Below are 16,926 nucleotides of genomic sequence, written 5' to 3'. Positions count from 1 at the left end.
TTTCGCTAGAAATCCTAGGAGGGAGATTTCAACCCAAACAAACCTTCCCTGTCCCCTCCTAACGATGGCTTTAGGCAGCCTCAGCCCCTGGCTTTGATACTCGCCCAAAAAGTGGCACTCGGCTACAGACGGGCTACAGGAAAGGAAATCAGACTTGCACTGACAGAGTGAATAACGGCTTCAGGAACAAAATTACTACCAGGCAGAATGAACCAATATCCAGCAGATCCTGTTTGCATGTTTATTTCCTTGACTACGACAAACCCAAGAGCACGCAGACATGCTTTTTTGTGTTTTAAATAGCATAAGGAGCACTAAGCCAGCTGAATTGCAGGGTTAATGTTTCAACTGTCTTGAGGGTCCATGGAAATGACTGCCTCCAGATCCCTTTCTGCGTGGCAGACATGTTACAGCAAGCTCATACCAGTTCCTGTCCCAATAAGCTTGCACCGTATCTGAATCATGGAATCATAATGGTTGGAAAAGACCTCCAAGGTCACCTGGTCCAACCGTCCCCCTACCACCAATGTCACCCACTAAACCACGTCCCCAGGCACCAGGCCCAACCTTTCCTTGAACACCCCCAGAGACGGTGACTCCACCACCTCCCTGGGCAACTCGTCCCAATGCCTGACTGCTCTTTCTGAGAAGAAATGTCGCCCCGTTTCCAAACTGAACCTCCCCTGGTGCAACTTGAGGCCATTCCCTCTAGTCCTATCAGTGAAATAGTTCCACATGCTGAACAACAGAGAAAGTTACAGCCATCCCTATACAAACACATCCACCTCCTTCAGCAGATGCACTTGTAGCAGCCAAGTGAGCCTCTGCAACAAGCTGCTTGATGCAACTAGCAGTGTCCCAAGAAGCCCAGCTGGAGAACACCCAGGACTACGACAGAACAGACTGGCCGGCACAGGTCTCAATTTCTTGGCACAGGCACCCGCAGCACACAAGTGCTCTCGGAGCGATCCCTGGAGTCAGAAAGGAGCGTGGAAATGCGACCCGGTGCCCAGCAGCACGCCCTTACCTGAGCGTGGTATCAGGTGCCGAGATGCATCCGTTCAGCCGGAGTTGCGCTCTCCCCTTCGGGCATCTAACCGGCCGCGAGCCTTCCTCGCCCCGGGCCAATGTCTCCGCCACAGGGCGCGACGAATCCCGGCCGTCCCGCAGCACCAGCCGCACGCCCGTTCCCTCGGCCTGGCTCACGCCACCCGGTCACTGCAGCTCTGTCCTCGGCAGCCCCGCGGTGCCGTAGCTCAGCGCCAGCAGCCGGGAGAAGAGGCACGCCGGGAAGCTCTCCGCACGCGGGCTCGCTCTTCCCACGGAGTCACTGCGAAGGAAGCAAGGAGTCGGTGAGCTTTCCGTCCCTGGCACACCTCAGAGCCCGTGACGCTTTTGCACCAGCGGACACGCTACCCGAGGCTCAGCAAGCAGAGGATGCTCTGTGCCCTACCCCAGGGCTGGAGAGCTGGGGCTGGCTGAGCTACTTCCCAGCACTTTCAGCTTCTACCCAACACATCCAACCAGCTAAAAGCAATTCAAAGAACAGAGCCCAACGTGGAGCTGTTGTTGTGACAGCCTCCAGAACTGGTATTCCTTCCGAATTTTAGCAGCGACAAAGGAAAAAAAAAAAAAAAGAGACATGAAGGCTGTCAGCCTGCGCTCTGCGCCATGTAGGCACGTGCACATTTCGCACGTGACTTTGAGGACTGCTCACATCCCATAGCTTTGGATGCAGAAGCCGAGCGGCGTTTTGGTTGGTGACAGGCCTTCCCAGAACAAAGCCGACGTGCTGCAGCGGATCAGCCTAAGGAGTCCTGCGGCCACAGCTCCAACATCGCCTCTGCTGCACCAGGATTGTCTGCAACGACTGCTGGAGGCAGCGTTTTATCAAGGCAGCCGGAGACAAAGCACTAATTTTTAGCAGAAGGAGGTAAAAAAAAAGGGGGGGGGGATTTTCCCCTCTTAAACAAATTTTTAATTCTCACCTTAAGCAACCCACGGAAGTAATGCGCTAGTTGCACAAGTGTGAAATGAGACTTGGCTCCGAAGTGTGACGCTGCTGTTAGAAACAAGGGGGGAAGCGTGCGCGCATGCCCGCCAGAGGAAGCACGGCTCACTTCCACCTCGAGAACCTGCTTCGGCAACACGGCCTCACCCAACCTCACTCGGGAGCACTCCTGATGCACTTTCCCTCCCGTTCCTGTGCCGTCACCCCCCAGCACAGTGCCTCAGAGCCCCCGGGGCAGACGACTCCCCACATGTTCCTTGCTGAGGTGGACACCATTAGTTAGCGCTGAGTAACCCGTAACGCAGACTATGGTACGTATACGTTGCCCTTGAGTAACCTATAACGTGGCTGGCACACATTGCAATGCAAATTGCTCACATTTTCCTCTGTCCCCCCAGTTTACATCGGGGTCGCAAAGCACAATGGAAAGCTGTGGGCACGACGAGGATAATACTTTTCTGCAAGTATCGCCAGACTACGGCAACGCGGTGAAACGCAAACGCATCGGCCAAGCCTTTTCCTTACAGAAATACTTAAACGTGAGGCTGCGTTGCCACGCTATCCACCCCCCCCCCCCGAGGCTAACACCGTGCGTGGCAGTAAGTGCAACCTCAGCCTCCTCCCCACGCTCCCAGCACTTACATCTCGCTCTCATTTTCAGGCAAATGTGCCGCGGCGTGCCTTGGGGCTCAGGTGGAGGCTTTCCGACCAAGGGCTGAGGCAGGAGGAGAGAAGCAGGGAGGAGAAAGAGGGCCGGTAAGGAGACGGGCTCTGACAGCGGCTCCTCCCTGCTCACACTACAGCAGAGCAGCTTCGGTGCTTCTGCAAAGAACAACCGCCGCAATGCCAAAAGCCACAGCTTTAGATGTGAGCTGAAGCCCTCGAGCAGAACTGTGGGTCTGCAAACAATTCTTCGGCAGCTTCTATTTTTAGACCTCACAGGGAATAAAAAAATTTTAAAACTACAAAAAACATCTAGACATTTGTTTTAGGCTCTTTCTGCTAGGAACTCATTTTCTGCAGACGACAATAAATGAAGATGAATGAATTTTTTTTTTTTGTTAAGCTTCACTATTGAAATGATTTCTACTTGACCTCACTAAAAAAAAAAAAAGAGAAGTAAACTGGGAAGTGCAAAAGTCCACATGCTGTTTTGGGAACTGAAGACTTATTTTCTCTCTACTCCGCGTTCCCCCCCTTCCTCCATTCCAGTGTCTATAAAAAAGCGAGAAAGCCAGAAAAAAAAAAAAAACTCTTTTGGATGATGCACGGTGCTGGAAAGGAACAGTATAAACACAGAGTTCAAGAACTGACTTCTTCTGGTTGCTTAAGACTGGAAGAGCAGCTTACATTTCTTTAACAGCAAGCCACAGGAAGACACGGCGATGATCGTTCTCCACTCCAGCGTGGAGCAGGCAGGACAAATCCAAGCGCTCCTTCCAAGCACGGAAGCGTGGCTGGACCTCAGCATCCAGCGAGGCGAACTCCAAAGGGGGATTCAGCACCCGGATAAAACGACCTGGAAGCGGCCGCACTGCAAGCGCTGAGCGAGAACCCAGGCTGAGCGGCGAGACAACGCTTCCACCCCGCTGAACAGGGGAATAACGGCCCTCGGACACTCTGGGAAGGATCTGCCAGACCGCAGGCTCTCCTCCCGGCAAGCCCTCCTCGCGGCACACTGTACTTTATTCTTTTCGACCCGCACAGCAACACCACGGGACACGCTGCTCTTCCTTTCACCATTCCCACGGCGATTTTTGCCTCCAAGACGCGCAGGGCAACTTTGGGTGGGCTAAAAGCTTTTGCTGCATCTCCTTTTTTCTTTTTGAAGTCTTTTCTGCTTTTAGGCTCGGTTGCCACTGCCAGCTCCAGGCTACCGACACGTAACAAGCGTCTGATGCGAAGGGACAAGGGCCCGCGTCCTGGCCGACGGTTCAGATTTCCCCCTTGGCACCACGAGAGCTGGAGAGGGTCCTTAGCGAAGGATACGGGAACAAGCAGGACACAGAAGCCAGCGACCGCGCTGCCAGCAGCCCATGCTCTCCTTGGCACAGAGGGACCGCGCCGTTTTAAAATGCAAACAAGGAAATAACAAACGTCCCATTATGTAAAGGCACTGGGACAACCAACGAGATAAATAGGTAGGAAGTGAAAAATCCACTAACAATGAGGTACAGCTTGCCTCTGGAAAACTCACCCAAAATAGGCGCTGAGGCTGATGGTTCCTAAGCTGCAGTTATCTAAACTCAGTTAAAGAGAGACTGTACTGACTGTGCGGGTCTCCCACCGCTTGCCGAAGCCCCTGGCTGCACTCCGTTTTTTGAAGTGGCTCGAGCTGTTACAATGACCCAGACCAATGCCTGTGCTCCTAGGAAAAAAAGTATTTTAAATGAGGTTCTGCCGGTACTGCCCTCATTTCTTCGAGCAGTGTAATGGGTTTAAGCAGAAGGCACAGCCTCCGAACCCGTCTGTACGCGGCAGCCCGTGCGAGGACGCTCCCTGACCACGATGCTGGCAGTTCCTTGGACTTCCACCACCTTCAGAGAGCATCTCCAGATGCTAAAGCAGTAACTGTTGTTAACTTCTCTACACTACCGAAGCCCCAAGCAATCACATCAAGTAACAGAAAACTTCAGGGAAACAAGAAGTGTCTGATCCAGCACTGGAAAGGCACTGAGAAAATGTCTCCCCAAGCTCTGCGATCTTTTACGACTTTGCAGTACAGCATTAGGACACACAGCATTTTAAGGAGCATTAAAGCAATCTTTTCTTAATTACAACATAACCTTTCCCTTCCTTTCTGTTGATAATTCTTAAAATTACCCGAACTGAACGCTCGCAGGAATTTCTGCTATTTTGTGCAAAAGCACCATTTTATATAAACAAGAAAACGTAATGGTCGTGTTCCCTTGGAGGAAAGCGTTCACACAAGAAGCCTCCCCTCTTCCCTTTGTGGAAAACATGTTTATAAAATCCAACTGGAGGGGCAGACGCACGGCACATGCAGTACTAGCAGCAGCCTTGAGCTTACGAAACAGCAAGGATCGGGTAGGACACGCTGTTAAAGGCAGCTCACCAGCTTAGGAGTCGATGTAAAAATAAAGCCAGTTGTTTTTTTTTAAATGGTGTTGAAATCAACATCCGGGTAATTTGGTCAGGGCTCCAAGATACTGCTTACGATTCACAAGGCGTTTGGCTGTTACCACTTTACCATGGTTGACACGGAGCGCAGGGCTGATGCTAAAAATGGATCCGCTGAGCCTGCGCGACGAGGGGCGGCCACGCGACTCTCCAGCCACGGCAAAGGAAAGGGTGCTGATGTTCACGAGTCAAAAACGTTACTGCAATATTAGTTAAATGCAACAAAACGGTGCTCGGGGGAGCGATGAGCAGGCAGCCGGGCGGGCTGGTAAGCGTGGAAGAGGATGCAAACTCCGGCCGTAACCAAAACCCTGCTGCATGCACCGCAGGGCTCCAGCCCCAGGCGATCAACAGCAGCTGAACCATCGCGCCCAAAACCAGGGTCTGAGCCCACGGCACCAAGCACAGCCCCATCGCTGCGGTGGGGTGCCACTGCTCCCCAGGGACTTCCTAATTATTTCCTAACTAGCATTTAATCATCCTTGAAGGGCTCAGCAAAGGTGGTTCACACCGTGCTGCTGCGGAGAGGCTGCGCTCTGGGTCTGCAGAGCGATGACAGCGCTGCCCCGAGGCGGTGATAAGGGGACACTTGTTGGGGACAGGGACTTGATGGGGATGCTTGCTGGGGACAGGGACAACTGCAAGAGCCAGGGACTGACAGCACTCTGCTGGTCCAGGACATGTGGGAGCACTCAGAGTGCTTGCCAGGGGACACCGAGCAGCACTGGAGACTCATATGGGATCGTACCAGCATGTCCAAGCACTCCTTACAAGGATAAAATGCCAGAAACCTTACATCCTTCCAACCCTACACCTCTCAGTTGGACTTGAGGATCTCTGTAGATCCCCTCCAACCAAGCTATTCCATATTCTACATTTCTTTACCAATTCATGGCACACACGACCAAGTCACGACACAAGCCCCCACCACCCCTACCTCTCCTCGCAGGCCATCCCAACCCAGCACGAACCAGCAGCTCAGGTTCGCCAGCCCGGCTTCTTCCCCACGCTTGGTTTTGAAACCTCCTGTGATGATCGCGGCAGCGGGACGGGGCAGTAATTTGTCTCAGTTTCTGGGGAAAGAGCCCTACCCATGAGCTCAGCGCCTGGCCACGCGCCCAGCAGGAGAGGGGCCGAGGACAGCCCGTGGGCAGGCATCCACGGGCAGAGCCGTTGGGAAGCGCCGGGAATTTCGCCAGCACCTCGCCCAAGTTCCACAGCACCTGGGGATGCAGCCGTTTCCAATACGAGTAACAACATAAGCGGGATAAAAGCAAGGGAGAGGGGACCACAGCAAACTTCATCTTTTAATAACAGTGTTTGAGACGGGTTGTGCCAGCGAGAGCTGGAGCTTGCATGGGACAGGTGACAACACGCACAGAAGAACCGTGCTGCAAGGCTGCTCCCCTGGTCGCTTCTGGCAATTTAGCTACACGGCCTTTCTGTTAGAGAAAGTTTAAAAATCTGGCCCATGGAAAACATGCAGCAATCCATAAACTGTGAGACAGCAGCAGGGCCCTGCCCTGACAGCGTGAAGGAAGTGCAAGAAGCTCCCACCACTGGCTAGGGCAAGATTGGCCTGAAGTTGCGTTTTGTTTGCTTTTGTCCCGAACTGCAGTGTTTTTGTGCAGGTGGTGTTCTCCCCTGGAAGCAAATGAAAACAAATCAGGCATCGCCTGGGGTTTCAAAAGGACAGCGAAAAGCAAACGCAGTCCGACTTCTCTGAAGGCATGTTCAGCTAAGAAAAAAGAGTTAGGATTTGAACTTGAAAAAGCATTTTAAAAATAAGTGCACCTAACGTTCACCCGGGAGAAACAACACTTAGACACTTTACTTAAAGCACGTCCATTAATTTGGTTAATTGCTACGAAGAAACAGGATGATGATTTTCCACTGGAGTTTGGGAAACGGGCATCCTTATACTCCAAGATCTGAATGTGGGAGAGCTGAACGCATCCTGCTTGAAGAGCAGCTGGACTTGGCACTCTACAAGATCGCTCCGAAAATGCGGTTTGTCAAGAAACATGCACCTGAGAACAGCGGGGGGGTGTTTTGATAAGGAAAGGAGCAAAGAAATGGCGTTTATTCTTTCCTGAGGTGAAGAGTGGGGCCAATACAAGGAGTAAGATTTGCACTGGAGTTAGAACATGACTGCAGGCCCCGAAATAACACTTCAGAATAGAAAACCACGGAGATTTTGCATGTTATTTTTAACAAACATCAAGTCACTAGCAGGAAGAACTTTTCCAGAGAGCAAATGGGAGCCTGTTTGCTTGTCAACACCACTGTCAGCCTAGCAGAGGAGCCTGCGTTGGAGCATGCACAGCCCCTAAAGCACAGCCACTGCAGCCTTGTCCTGGCTAAGCACAGGACAAGAGGAGCTCATCTGCCTGGTCCCAGCACCTTGACACCACGGCTACACCCCAGCAGCAGAAAGTCAGCTAAAACTCCTCAACTCTACAAAACAGCTGTCGATAAGCCAGAGCAGCCTTTATTTTTCCTGTACCAACGTCAGTCTTTGCTCACATCAGGATCAAGGAAGGAAGTGCTCCAATAAAGGTGTTAAACATCGGTTTTTTGTCGCCGTTTCATGCACAAACTTTCCCAATTCTTTGATCTCTACAAGATCAACGTTCACTATTGCAGGCTGCTTTGCACCACTGCCTATTTGTAGCAGTTGTGAGTGCCACGGGCTCACCCATCCCCATGTGTGCCGGGACTTGGATTCTCACCGCAAGTCCCTGGTCGCAGACCCCCCTGCCACTCAGTCCAGGAGCAGAAATATCCCAAACTCCACCTGGCAGGGCACACGAGCAGCAGGGCCAGCACACGCCAGCCTAGCAGCACTGCAGGGACCTCAGCCCAGAACCACAGGGCTGCAGGAAGCTGCGCGGCGGCGTTCAGGCTTTGCACCTCCTGCTTCCATCCCACAGAGCTTCCCAAAGCTAGTGCTCCACCCCGGCAGCCCCAGGAACCACTTTGCAGAGCACCATACGTGCAGGCACCTGTGGCAGCACAGCAGTGCAGGTAGCAGTGCGTTACTCAGCGCTGTGATGAAAGCCACAGCACTCGTGCAACGCACAGGACAAGCTTTTCTACTGCTAGCCTGCAAAGCAGCCGTGAGAGATGCTTGCGTTTCAAACAACCGAAGGCAAACACACCGCTTCAGCTCAGGTTCTCTCTATTTCTGCTCTTTTTCCTTCGGCACCTGCTTCTGACAGATGCTCGGCTGCAGCTGAACACAAGCGGCGCCTTTCCCAGGTGCTGTTCCAAGCATCTTTTCCTTACAGACATTACCCCCTGGATCCTGATCTGTGATCCACTGCGCTCAATCTATTTTGCAGCACCGAAGCCTGTGATGCGCTAAAGCTATGACACATTTCTCCCACTTCCTTCCATTGACAGAAAACAAAAGCACACACTGTTGCTCAACACAATCGCAAAATATTTGCTTTTCTAGATTGTTTCTCCCCTCCCTGCTCGTTCTGGGAGGGCTGTCAGTAGAATCACAGCCTGAACTCCCTCCCAGCTAACAGCAGCCGCGGGGGATTTGGGACCGAGGCGGCTCTCAGCTGGTACAGCCCGCGCTGCCTGCCCGTCCCACCGGGACCACACGTACCATCAGGACCCAAACCCTCGGACCTGCTGCAAGAGACCGTTTCCAGACAATATTCTGCCCACTCAAGTTTCAAGCACCAGCAGTTTCTCTGTTCTTTACCATGCGCTGTGCTTCCTTCCTGCCAGACCCCGTATCACCATACCTCACCCCAAAACCACCAGGATGAAGCCTCCACTGCTGCCGCTGGTCTTTTACTCAGCAACCATACAAATGCACTAAGCCCACAGTGATGCTGCCAGTGAGCGATTCAGAATTAAACATGGGTGTCACATGAAAACTTAGGCCCTGGTGCCAAGCTCACAGCTCCGAAAAAAGCAATGAATGCATTAACATGCACAGTCACTTTTTATTTTTAATATATTTTTTTTAAGCAACCAGAGTATCATGTTTAAGGTCCCAAAACCGAGAAGGGCAACAAAAGTCTGAGTGTTACTTAGGACATGAAATACTCGGCTATCACTGCCCAAGCTAACACCTTGCAAAGTCTTCAATGATACCTGCCCCTAGTGCTGTTGCCCCAGCGAGCTGCAGAAAGCGCGCTCAGTGTGTTGGGGAGCAGCTACTTAGGTTTTTTTCCTGACTCAAGGCTGGACCAATGGCCGAGTGCAGTCTCAATACCTTCAGGATGCTCTGCTGCCATTTCTAGCAGCTCTAAGCCCAGCTTCACACACGCCTGTGGTCATTAAAAACGCACCACAGCATGAAAGCGCTTGTTGCAGACAAAAAAAACAAGTCTTGGCTCGGGGAACGGTTTCTTAATTTAATTTACTGCCCATTAGCAGAAAATCCTCACTGATTGGGGTGCCGAGAAAAAAGAAAATATAAACAATTAACCACTTAAACACCATTCTCATCCCTTCCCCAGGCTCAGCCTAAGCCAGACACAGCTCCAGCCCCACTGCTAGGTGCTGCAGCCAGGAGGGACCCCGACCCAAACCTGTGCAAGACAGCGCCATGACCGTCCCGTCCCCAAAAGACGGGATGCCAGCACAGAAAGCGAGCCTGACACATTGACCTGAACCATTCGGCTGCACGGGGAAGGATGGAGCAATCTATAGCAGTCAGCTATAGACCAAACTGTTGCACAGACACCTGAAATTTAGATTGTCATTCATTACACCCCGCTTCCTCTAGGATTCTTACACCACAGCATCTGTCAGCATGCCGCTCCTCTGCCCAGTACCTTTTACACTTCTTGTCCAAATTCAGCTTTTTGAGAGAGGCCGAGAGCTCACAAATCACAGCCTAAACTGCTTTTAAGAAGCAGGCGATGGCAATCTTACAAGTGTTGCAGCCAACCCTCTGCCTTGGGAAAGGTCCCTTGAGTGCATCCAAGATGCACCCTATTCTAAAACCGTACCCTCTTCGACACCAACAATCTATCACCGGACACACACACACCTACCAGAAATAGGCTGCTACACCCTCTTCTCCCCCCAGCAACACGTCTTTGGCTGAAAAAAGCCACTGCAATTACAAATACTTACAAGAAAATGTTATAAAAGGGTATTGAGAGAAGGTCATAACAGAACAACTTGAATAGCTGCAGCTAAAAATACCCAATCCCCACACCCATTCTACAGAGCAAATATTATCAGATGTTACTTCCCAATGTTAAAAACATGCTTGTTTCTTTGTTAATTAAGGTGGTATTGTGAACGCTGGATTTTCTTACCAGGGAACACAACAAAGGTACCTTAGGAAAAAAACTTTTTTTGCTGCCTCCAAGATCTCATTTTCTAGGCAATCCAATGCTGAGACGCTATCTAAATCTGGCACGTGTAAATCTGTATTTTCACACAACCACGGGATGGCTGAGGTGGGAAGGGAGCTCTGGGCCCACCTGGTCCCAGCCCCACTCCAGCCATTTCCCGTAGAATCATCGGGTTGCAGAAAACCTCCAAGACCACCTGGTCCAACTATCCCCCCACCACCAGCATCACCCACTAAACCACATCCCCAAGCACCAGGCCCAACCTTTCCTTGAACACCCCCAGGGACGGTGGCTCCACCGCCTCCCTGGGCAACCCGTCCCAATGCCTGACTGCTCTTTCTGAGAAGAAATGTCTCCCCGTTTCCAACCTGAATTTCCCCTGGTGCAACTTGAGGCCATTCCCTCTTGTCCTCTCCCTGGTTATCTGTGAGAAGAGGCCTCTCTCTCGTACTGGAGGGCAGAGACCCGGGAGCCCAGAATTTTCTACTAACATGACCTCATGTTGTAAAATAACTTTCTAAAGACAGCAGAGCATTCTAGCCATCCATACCGAGGTGCAGAACGCTTGTGCCGTGCAGATTTATTTTTATTATTGTTTTTATAGCTCAGGGTATCGAGTTGGAGAAGATGGGAGGAAGATCACGTTGACAAGCAGAGCAGCAGCGGTGCAGAGCAGGCACGGGCACACACGGGTTTGGAATTGGCCTCTCTCCTCTGACCAAGAGCCTGGGTCCGACAGGGCACTGGGAAACCTTCGTTATGGACAGACTCAACTGGTGGCTCAGCCCCAAATATCCCCAGCCCTAAGGTGGTCGCTGAGGTTTAGGGGACACCGAGAGCCACACCGCGCTCCTCTCTGTGAGCGTTACCTCAGAAAGGCGTGGGTCGTGCCATGCCCATCAGGTGCAGCGTGTACACGGTTCACCCGGTGACAGGCATTTGTTAACAAATACTGCACGTGGCCTTCTGCAACTGTTCGTCAGCTCCGCTCGTTTCACAGGAACCCTACGGTGCTATGTCTCGGATACACTGCCTGAATAACAAACAGATTTTTCTGACACTTTAAAGAATATTTTTAACACAAAAGTGTCAGCCTTATCCCTTCAGAGCCGAGCAGTCCTGGCTGACAGCTTTATCGTACCCCACACACAGAAACCCCAGGGGCTCCGAGCACACCCCACCTGCACCCCAAAGGCCCTTTTGAAAAGGCATCTAAGCATCGATGCCAGAGCTGCTCAAAAGGCAGCACACACCGAAAAGCACCACCTGCCATAGCAGAACAGACCAGGGCAGGTAATAAAGACTATGCTTAGTCCTTACAAAAAAGACAGAACAAGAAACTATGTAAACCTCAGGTTTGCAAAACTACCAGGGCAAGTAGAATAATTGTGATGCCGGCTAAGTGCATCACAACTGAGGGTTCTGTACCATTCCAACACTGAAATGGTCTCTGACTTGAAGAAATACCCGGGAATTCCTGCAGGCAGGTAAGGAGAAGCCTGTGCTACCATACAGCAATACTGAAACAAAGCCAGCACGCAAAAGGATGCTTTTTCATCCAAAGATGTAAACGAAGCCCAGCGGTAACCTCTGCCTGGTGGCCTTGTTTAGGTCACATTCTTACCTGTGAACATAGCAGGTGCTGCACAGAGGAAGGATGGAAAAGTAGCTTAAAAGGTAGGCACATGGAGGAAAGAAGCCACTAGTTTTGCAGAAGGATGAGAAACAAGTGATGGCAGAAAAAAACAGTAGTAATCTTATGCTAACCCTAACCCTTCACAAATATAGGTCTTGCCCCCCATTTCAAAACTCTCGTTACAATGCCAAAAAAATATAGCTAAAAATCTGCCACCTTTGGCGTCCAACCTTGCCCGTTCCCTCTGCCCCAAGCCACACGGCACACCCACGAGATGTTCACACCTGCCTTCAAGCTGACACGTGGGTTTGCCTGCCTGCTGCCATGTTTCCAGACTAGCAGCTTGTTTCCCTGCTTCCTCACGGCCCTTTGGGAGACGCATCCATAAACCTGCCCTTTTTGCCTCAAGGCCAGCAAGGAGACACTCAGGAGCAGAGCCTGGGTGGCTGCTGCCCGGAGCAGCACAAGAACACATTAAAGGACTAACCTGAAAAGCGGTGAGCAGTACAACCATGGCTATGGTTTCACGGCCTTTAAAAGCTTCCTTCAGGAGATGTACCAGCCAGAGACTGGGGTGAGATGAGAGTGACCCACACCACCTGCTGTAGGACCTCTCGGTGCTCTCTTTGGGAGATGGGGACCCCTGTTCCGGCACAGGATCCCGCTCTCAGGCCACCCAGCAGGTCCATGGAGACGTCCTCGCAAGCACACAGCTCCACGGCCGCTACCTCTTCCTCTGCGCACGCAGCCCGGACAAACTTGGAGAACTTGCCCACATGATGTCATCACTGGGCTGGCGTCTAAATAAAGGAAGCTTTTTATAGAATTTCCCACTGACAGACTTAATCCGGTAAGCCCCGATAGCCAAGGCTTCATCGAGCGGAAGGAAGGAAAAGGGAAAAACAATAACCGCCCCATCTTTGGGGCCGGGGCAGGTGGGTGGCGCCTCGGGAAAGAAACCAAAACAAACCCAGATTTACTTCCCAATACCTGTGTGTGGGAGAAGAGGCACAGGTATGGATATATTAAGGGAGCTCTCTGTGGACGCAGCCTGTCAAAAAAGCAGCTTGGCCTAGTCCCGCACTGGCGTAGGAAAGAGAATGATGAAGATGAAGAAGAAGAGAAAAAAAACTAAGCTTAAAGTTTAAAGATAGGGGATAAAGCATACTTTCACGTCAGAGAGGTATTCCAGCTTCACATTCATGTGGCAGTTACTGTGCTTCCTAAAAGCAAACTTTTATTTTTTCTGCTCATTCAGAAGGCCCTCTGCTGCAAACACTTCAGTTTCACGTCACCAGCAAGCAGCACTTTCTGGAAGCTCTCAAAAAATACTAACGAAAGCAAAACCAGCCAGCAGTTCAGGCGAGTTCACGCAAGCGTGCGTGCCTTCCTCTTCTTCGTAACTCTCCATCGCCCCGGCAGCGCTGCGGAGCAGTTCCCCTTCCTCCCTCCGCTCCTCGCCGCATCTTCGGCCGGGCATCCACACCAGGAGCAGTTGTGATAGCCAAGTGACTCATGCTGCAGCAATGTGGGTGGGAACGGCTCCCATGCCCAGCTCCTAAGGACACAGCCTTTTATGGTGTTTTTAGAGTGGAAGTCGTGGCGGTTCGTAGCACTTTGCTTTTTGTCTTGCACCAGCCTCCGAGAGCAGAGCTCACGCTCCCCGTGCTCCAGGACCAAAATGAGGAGCCCGCGCATGTTACGAGTGAGCCAACAGCGGCCTCCATGGACTTCTTCACCTGCAGGATCTTCTAACGGTCCTGCAGGACCATCGGAGGCTGTCACCTGCTCCACGTGGCAGCACCACGGCTCCATCAGCAGGCTCTCGCCACGCGGCCCCACCGAGCTCCAGACCAGGCGTCAGAGCAGCACAAGGACGCAAGTTATTCTGCGGATGCCTTAATTGCCGCAGCCCAATTTTTAACGATTCGTCCCCTGCGTCCCCAGAGCTATGCCAGCCTCTGGCAATGCACTAATGACCTCTTCTGCATCTCCGGTGACAAGCCACCGGACAAGAGGAAGCACACGCTGTGCCTACCCTCGATGGACTGCCAGCATACGAGAAGCAGACGGACTGCCAGCAGCTGCCAAAGGCAACCAAGTCCCATCTGTCCTTCCCTCAGGGCGAGCCGTAACTGAGGACTGAGGATCGCAGCTCTCCCTGCTTAGCCAGCAAGTGGGAAATTAACTCCTTAGTCTTTGGGAGAAGCACTGTGGCAGAAGTGCTGCCCTCCAGGCCCAGGGACCACAGCACGCACAACTTGAACCTGGCAAGGTAACAAAGCCTGCTCAGCTGTGCTATTTCAAAGCTGGCGGTCACAGATTAAAAGAACATCCCAAAACATTACCCCGCATGGCTTGAAACAGGATTCTAGTTGTAAACGTGCAGCAGGTCACTTTACAGGACAGCTCTCCGCTCTCCTTTTCACATGAAGCACTACCTGCTCTAGAAGTGAAGGGCATGAAAGTTTCTGCCTCTTCATGCATCCCCAATCACAGCTCCCACGAGCAGCAGATTTTAGTCCTTTCACAGCTGTTAAATTCAAGAAGAAACTAAATTATAACCTTCGCATGCACAAAAGCTCTAGAAGAAAAGCCATCAGGACTCCAGTCGTCAGCCCTCCTGATGCAAAGCACTGACATTAAAAACCTCTTTTCCCTCCTTAAATCCCAGGGAGCTCTGGAAGCAGTCAGCTTACCAGTCGGAGCAGATGAATTGCAGGCCGCCCCGCAGCCAGATTTCACCGTGGGCATTGCGGTGGGAAGATGCAGGGGAACGCTGCTCCGGAGCGAGGTCGCGGGTACGCCAGACAAAGCGGAGGGGAAGTCTGGGGGAGGTACGCTCCAGCGAGCGCTACACAGCCAGCTACGTACCTTGGAGGCCGGCCAGGAAGGCAAAGCCTCTAAACAGCAGCAGAACTCGCAACAAACCCCTCCAGCCTTAAACGCGAGTTAAAAGAGCCTCGGCTGATTTGGCGCGGCGCCCTCGGCACGGCGCCCCGCGGCATTTGCCAACCGCGGCGCTAAGAAGTGCCCCGGCGCCAGGCTTTGGGGGCCGGCGCGCAGCACGCCCTCGCCCACGCGAGCGGTTCCCCTGAGATCCTCCGAACCCGAGCACGTTTCTGCCCCTCGCTGCCCAAATCCGGGAGGCATTTTTTGAACTTGCACGTGGCCGGCGGACGCTGCCATTCGTAACGCTTCACGCTAGGGATGATTTCTCCTCCCGTAACTGAGCGAGCCATCTCGCAGCTGCTGCTTTTAACCCCTCCGAGGGGACAGACACAGCTCCCCAGATGGACCCAGGCAGAGGCGTTCCCCGCCCCCCCCCCCTTCGAGCCGATGAAATACACTTCCAAGTTTAGGGAGTCTTCCTGCTGTTAGGTAATGGGTAAAGATTGCAGAATTAAATTTCAAAAAAACGATCACGTGAAAGGCTCCATCCTGTTCAAAGGAACACAATGAATTTCCTGTAGCCTTCGGTGGCTCCACATAAAAGCAAAGCCTTGCCACAAGGATCGCATCGTGCCCAATTACCACCCCGTCGTACTTCTGAGCCCCGCAGAGCCAGCTCAGGCACAGCAAAGCAAAATGAACTGTCGTGCCTCATTTCTCATGAAACTACTAACCGCTCCCAGCAGCGGCTGTGTAAGGGGTAAGGCAAGCTACTCGACTTTCATTACCCTTTATTTGGGCAGCCATTATCAAATTTGATTCTAAGAAATAAAATCAGTAAGAAGAAACGCAGAACAGCGGTTAAGGAAACAACAAGCCAAAAGCTCTCACAGACAGAAAACGGGTACATCGCAGACCGGTCTCAGGTTCAGGTCTCCCACAGCAGGCAGATGTCTCCCCATTAACCCTTTTGCTCTCCAGAAGGCATCCCTGCCCTTTACAGCCCCGGGAAGGGCAGGGCAAAGAGAAAAGCACCCGTTGGCCCCGCCACGCTTGACAGGTGCCGCTGTGACATGGGCGCGCTGGCAGACCCCAAAGGCCCCTGCCCCACAGCCCTGCTGTGCACTACAGCTGCTTTTAACATCATTTTGATACTCTCACCCACAAACGAGCAACCTTTCCCAGCCAGCGGGTTTCTTTGCGAACCTAAAAGCCTCAGACACCGATTTCTATAGAGCAAAACCCTTTCTTAATGCAGACACCGGGCTAGGGGACACAGAGCAACCTTGGCTTTGACGCCTCAGGGCTTTCTGCTAGTTGCATCTCAGAAAGGAGCAAATTCAGCCTCCTGTTACTTGCAGCACGCTCCTGGACCCCCCCGGCAGCCTTCCTCCCCCTCCAAAACTCCTCTGTGAACAGGCTGCGAGGCAGACGTGCCACTCCAGAGGGACCGCAAGAGCCCAGGCAGGGGCTTACCACGGCGGCTGGCTGGAAGACGCAGCCCTGGCTCCACTGAAATTAAGTGGAATGTTGTTAACGAACATACAATGAAACTCAGAGTTTGAGTGGTCTGCACAACAGGGAGAGAAAAGAGCGTTTGCTCAACAGGCTGAGATTCTCTGAAACTCCCAGCCTGGCTCCTCAGGATTTTCTATGTTTATTTTTTCCCTTCTCTCTCACAAATCTGCAGACAGGTTCAGGCGCACAGCACCACCTGTACCAGGCACTTCTCAAACCAAGCCGCATCATTAGGAAGGAGCGTGCTGTAACGACCACAGGAATCTGTGCAAGGGAGGAAAAAAAAAGAAAATCCAATGAAGTGCCTCCTTCACCGGATCGGCAGATGGAGCGTTCCTCCTGGCAGAACCAAAATCGTTTAAAAGATGCAAATGAGAGCCTTCCAGCAGGAGATG

At 52.2% G+C, this 16,926-nt stretch overlaps 1 protein-coding gene across 8 annotated transcripts in view; it reads right to left on the bottom strand.

Moving 5' to 3' along the window:
* Window positions 1–16,926, bottom strand: part of LOC308195552 (uncharacterized protein) — an 80,226-nt gene that overhangs the window by 30,700 nt on the left and 32,600 nt on the right. For 4 of the 8 annotated variants that reach the window (XM_080593177.1, XM_080593181.1, XM_080593179.1 and 1 more), the window contains one exon: window positions 1,028–1,330. The gene's annotated coding sequence lies outside the window, so the exon portion shown is untranslated. The other 4 variants (XM_080593184.1, XM_080593178.1, XM_080593180.1 and 1 more) reach the window with 4 other exon arrangements.

This window comes from Anser brachyrhynchus (genome assembly GCF_964034855.1).
Source record: "Anser brachyrhynchus genome assembly, chromosome: 5".
Classification (NCBI taxonomy): Eukaryota; Metazoa; Chordata; class Aves; order Anseriformes; family Anatidae; genus Anser; species Anser brachyrhynchus.
Note: the sequence above shows the minus strand (reverse complement) of the source record. Positions and strands in the feature narration are given on the sequence as shown.